This window comes from Protopterus annectens, chromosome 2.part2, assembly GCF_019279795.1.
Source record: "Protopterus annectens isolate FY-2018-M chromosome 2.part2, PAN1.0, whole genome shotgun sequence".
NCBI lineage: Eukaryota > Metazoa > Chordata > Ceratodontiformes > Protopteridae > Protopterus > Protopterus annectens.
The window spans coordinates 930,279,697-930,285,763 of NC_056730.1; positions in this window are offsets into that span (position 1 = coordinate 930,279,697).

Genomic DNA, 6,067 nt, shown 5'->3' on the forward strand with positions numbered 1-6,067 from the left:
TGCAGGCAGCAACCTTCCTACAGTAATGAATACTACAGTAATGAATGTTGCAACATGGAAGAGGAGGACATCTAAGGTTATGGTAAGTTCTTACACAACTATTCTTTCTGTCTCAACCAAGGCCTCCAGGCAGATCCATTCTTTATCTCTTAGAGTGAGTGGCAGCATCTATAACTCTCATTCTTCATGCCAAATTCTACGTGAGATTGTTACAATGGACTGTCACAGTTCAATGATCTGTGATGTTTCAGCTTATGCATTTTCCAGTCAATCTAATGAAAATCTGTAGACATGTTCTGTGTTGGACTCTCCTCTGGTCTCCTTAGGTTACCCCTTTATTCTTCCATCCAACTGGACACAGTGAAACTTCTGAGCTGGGGCACATCTGGAAGGAAAGACTGTCCAAGACCTGTGGATGTCAACAGAGGCCAATCTTGACTTTAGTCTAAAGGAGATGAGGGCTGTCCTGTTAGTGTTGAAGGCTTTCCAGACTCCCTTCCCAGTGGTGTGATTGTGATTCAGATGAACAATGTATATGTGGTCTGGTACATAAACAAACGGGGGCAAACACATTCATACCCATTATGTCGAGAAGTGATGAGGGCCTGGAAGTGAGGGATATCTTCCCAGTGCTTTATGGTTGCAGTGCACCTCAGGAAAGCCAGAGTTTAAGCAGACAGGTTGAGCAGGTCCATTCTGCTAACTCATGAGTGATCTCTTAACCAATTGGTGGCATCAGAAATTTTAAGTTTCTGAAGCCAGCCATGCTGAAACCTCTTTTTGACACCATCTAACACTAAATGCAGCAGTTACTTTGCCCTGATCCCTGTGGAGGGAAAGTCACAGATGGATGCTCTGGTCTATACTTGGCCCCCAGATGTATTGTATGCTTATCCCCCCATTCCCCTCATTTAAAGTTCCTTCAGAAAGCCATGTGGTACAAAGTGACTGTAATCTTCTTCACTCACTTTTGGCCATCAGGTATGGTTCCCTTTTCTGTAGCCTCACTTGGCTTTTGGAAACTCTTCCAGACCTGATTTCTCACCTGTCCAGCAAACCTCACTCAGATATAGAAGCCCAAAAATTGACCATATGGTTTCTCCAATTCCACTGAGGCCAAGAATTCCAGGCTTTCCTCCCCAGTACTTCGCATTTTGACATCCTCTCAGAAGCCTTCCACTTGGCAAGTATACAAGAGCAAGTGGAAGTGATTTTCCATTTGGGCCTCCCCCAAGGGCAGGGATCCTTTTTCACCCTCACTCTTTTCTCTTCTGGATTTCTTAGAAAGCCTTTTTTAGGAAGGTGCTTGTTGTTCTACCATCAAAGTTCAGTGAGCATCTACGTCCACTTTTCAAATAGGAGACAGCCATACTTCCATTGCTTTCCTAAAGTTATCCAAGGCATTCTTTACTGATCACCTTTCTTCTCTGCTCTCCTCTAAGAGATGCTGTCATGCCTCCTCACCATAATGTTAGATCTCTGTTGTCTTCTATCCTCCACAACTTCTCTTCCCTCTATCCCCCTGCCAATGTTACTTTTCTTGGGCTCTTGATTGAACACACTGGACCTTCCTGGAGCTTTGTCCTAATTGCAGTCTAGAGCTGTATTTTTCCTATTATTTTCTGTACATGCATCTCCGGTGGTGAGAGAATTTTCCTTGTAGTACAGGCAGGCGAGTCAGTCTGAGGAATTGAGATGGCTGAGGGAATTATGGTTAGAGGAGGAGCCTAAGTCTTGGATCTCTCTGGAAATCTGCCAGCTTCAGATTTGATCGAACCAGATTACCCATCTTGTTTCTGTGTTATCTGCTTTTATTTCACAGAAATATATACCCTGAGGTTCGGGATCTAGGACAGAGCTCTGTGGAACACCACTAGTGACATGTTTCTATGTAGAACAAAGACCCACTAACCATAATGGTATAGGTTCTGTTAGACAACCAGTTACCAGTACGGCTAACTTTGTATGGGTTAATGTTGAATTCAAAGAATATGTCAATAATCCCAGCATGGGGATAGTGTCACAGGCTTTGGCAAAGTTCAAATAAGCAGTGTGGACTGTATGACCCTTATCCATAGCCTCAGTAACCCTTTCAAAAAATTCAAGCAGGCATTATCTGCCTTTTACATAGCCTAACTGATGTGTATCCAGGGATATAAAGTATCCTATATCATTGTGTATTAGTTCGGCTCTGATGCATGCTAGAACCTTGCAAATAATGCTAGTGAGACTAAAAGGTCAGTAATTCCTAGGGTCTTTAGAGGGACCATGTTTATGCATTGACACCACACCTGCCTTTCTGCACACCTCCGAGGTATACCCAATGGAGAGATTCAGGTTGAAAAAAGTTGATGGAGAAGATTTAGCTATATGGGAGTTTATATGATTTTTTTGCATTCATTTGATCACACTAGGTAGTCAGCCAAGAGAGTGGCTGTAATTGCTAGGCGTGTGTGTGTGTGCGTGTGTGTGCACAGGCATGTCTGTGTTGCTGACATTAAATACTTACATAACATAAACTTTGGATGTAAGATGCTTCCTTCTTCAATTGTATGTATGCTAAAGCAACTCTGAAACTTTAGGCAAAGAAATTACTTTACATAAAACATATACAAACAAAAGTATTTAGTAATAAAAACAAAAAAAAAATACAAAACAATTTAAAAGATAGCCCATTATCTAAGTCCATTAATTATCAGGGATATTATGCCCTTCGAGGGGTATTTCCCTGATAATGCCCACCCTGAAGGGCATTATTGCTTGCATAATTGGGAGGACATGACCAAGGGAAGGTGTGCTGGTATGGTTAGGTTGACCTTTATCCTGCTTAGATCACCATTCAACTATGATTCAAATTTGATGGTCGGTATCAAAAATACTTATGTTTTTGCTGCCATTTGAAACTGTGGAATGCCTGAGTGGAGCCCCTAAACTCGTCCTTATTCCCTTTCTTTCCCTCTTCTTCCTTGTCATACTCTGTTGGTTATGATAGTAAAAGTAGAGTAATAATGAAATGTAAGCAACAGCATTTGTTTGATCATTTCTTTATTGTCTTTTATTTTATTACTTTCCCACAGAAAGAATCTTCCTGAGTGGTGTCTAATGGTTGAGAAACAGAGGAAACTGATACTATGGACTAAATGTAACAGTTCTACATTAAAAACGAAAACAGTTTTGGATGCATATGAAATATAATTCAAAAACTTTTGAGAAAATGATTGCAGCAGTTTGTTGAAGAAAATGAAAGTCTGAATGCTGCCATGGAAATGTCTACAAAGAGTATGGGTAAAAAATGGGATACATTACTCCACATCATTTTGTATTAAGAAAACAAGTTATTGGACCAGAATCACCAAAGAAGAAATATTTGAAAGCAGCATAACCTATGGTTACACTACATCAAAAAGCCTTGCACCTCTTGAGCACATTTCATGTAGATCATATGCATGTTGCTGCTACAGTCTTGTTAACGGTAACATGTACCAGGGTTATGTCACAAACCCTTTTACCTATTGTGATATTTGCCAGACATATGGCGCACACCCTTCTGTAATGCCAAGGCCTGCTTGCCAGCTACACTGTGCAAATTAATCCCATGAATGAGGTTCTTTATGAATTCCTGCTGTCCTCCTTTCATCTGTCATAGTACTTTCTGCAAGTCTCCAGTTTCAGCATCGTCCTATTGGAACATGTTTTCTAGATGTAGTGTTACATATTGTAGTACTATTTTCTAAAATATTCTTACTGCACCTGCCCAGCAGAGATCACAAAAATAAATGTGCTGTCTTTATTTAAAATACTTGGTCTTTCTAAATAGAAGATATTTCAAACATTTAAAATGCTTTCTTGATATAGATATGTTTTTTATTTCTGTAACTGAAATAATAAAGTAATTATTTATTTTTGTCATTTAAAAGAAACAGTAAAAGTTCTGCTTTCTTATGTATTGCATGTTGAACTGTACTAGGTGACAACCCATTAAAGAATGAATTTCTTACTAAAGGAATTTTGTAATATTTATGGTATTAAGACCTCGCCAAAGCTGTTAACTCATGGATTAATGACATTTCGGCATATTCCTATGGATTTAGTGGTTAGGATGCACACACACATATCATAAGGGCATATTCCAAGACACCAAAGCCACTAATGTTTACTTTTGCTGTACCTAAAACTGGACTTAAGTGATGTTCTTCCATGTCAGTGTTGTAGTATTCATAACCTAAGGGGGAGATCTCCTGTCATAGACAGCCCAGCATCCAGCCAATATTCCAAAGCCTTTAGAACTTACAGGCATCATACATCACAAGTAAGCTCCCCTCACAAGGCGTAAGGCATAAAGGTGACGTACAGATGTACAGACTCAGAACTTTTTTGCCACCAGCCAAAATGCCATCATAGAACATTGGTCTGATTGCCCTTCTGCTGTGCTGGATACCAAGCTGCATTTCAGATAAGTACCCCATTGGAATTTCTTCTTATCTTTCTTTTTTATTTAGTGCTGTTGGGTTCATGTCATCCAGAAAGGGAAAACAGTGTGGTAGGCAGATTTCCAATAAAGGCCATCACATCCATGTCTTTTCTGTCTGGGTGCTTCCCACAATCATACATACTTTTCTGTCTGCCAGGCTTTTCTCCCTAAGACCCTGCATAGTCTTCTGTCTTCTTTATCTATTTACTTTGAAAACCAATGGCATAAACTGTTGGTTCAAGATGCTATGGTGGAGTCTTCCTATCCCAATGGTCAGCTATCTGCCAAGGAAAAAGATGAAAAAACTTGGGTCTGATACAGCTGCTGTCCAGCCTACCCCAGACATCTGTCTCAAAGATAGTGAAAGCCCAGAGCATTGTCCTGTAGTTGTTTCGGATTCCTCTGCCACGATCCCTTCGGAGGCTGGCATGGATCCAACTTCTTGCAAGTTCATGGAGGATTTACAGAAGTCCTCTCCTGACATTGAGGGGGAACCTCTGCTGATTATATCCAAGGGACTGACTGGGGTTCTTCAGATCATCATGAGGTAGGAGATCCCTACTATGCTTACTGAATGTTGCCAGTAGTCTGACCCTCCAAGCATGTTTTGTACGAATGTCCCACGGAAAAAGAAATAGGAAACCAAGTGTGTGGGTTTCCCCCCTGCAGTTAAGGATCCCCACCATGAATGGCAGGATTTTACTTGGGGATTATTTAATGCTTTAATGGCTTTAAAGCCTCCCTAAATGGTGTCTTGTGACTGCCCCTCCCTGATCTTCCATTCCTCTTAAAAGACTCTGGGAACCAGACTTTTCAGCTGAAGATCTGGATGTCGCGGAAGACTGTCTGGCTTACTCTTCTCAAATTCCTCCCTACTTGGATTAGGGCTCAAAGGAAGAGGATTCTATTAGTCCAGATTCTCCTTTGGAAAAACTATCCTTTAGGGTTACTGGTGCCTGTATGGTGGACTTTGAGGGGTTGTTCTCAAGTCTCAGACATTCAGAAAATGTATTTGAGTTCCTCTAGATAGAGTCTTCTAAGCCATCAGCTGTTTCATTTGTTCTGGATGCCCTCCAGGATACCTTTTTAGCAGCTTCAGTGTCCCTAAGTCTCAGCCCCCTGCATCTAAGAAACCTGATAGATGAATGTACATTTCTTTATAAATGCCCTTCTGCTTATCCTTCTGTAGTGTCTGTCTGTTCTGACAAGCCCTCCAACAAGTTGCTCCTTTGAGATAAGGATAGTAGGGACGTGCAAAGGCTGGGCAAAAAGGTTTACACTGCTGCCACTTAATCCTTTCAGGCCATCAACTACCTGGTTGTTTTGGCCCTCCTTTCTCAGTTCTGCAAAGTGGTTTCTGACTCTGAGAGGAAGGCTTCTGCTCTTTCCCTGTTGGACTGTACCTCTCATATTGCTTGCCACTCTATCAAATGCAGCTACAATGTGAATGATACCTCCTCCATAGCTGCTGCCTTTGGTTCTGTTATGACATGTTATTCTTGGCTTCATCTTCAAGCTTAGCCTGATGACATTAAGGCCAAACTGTTGGATGCTGCTTTAGATAAAAATCTTTTTGGTGCTGCTGATGATGAACTT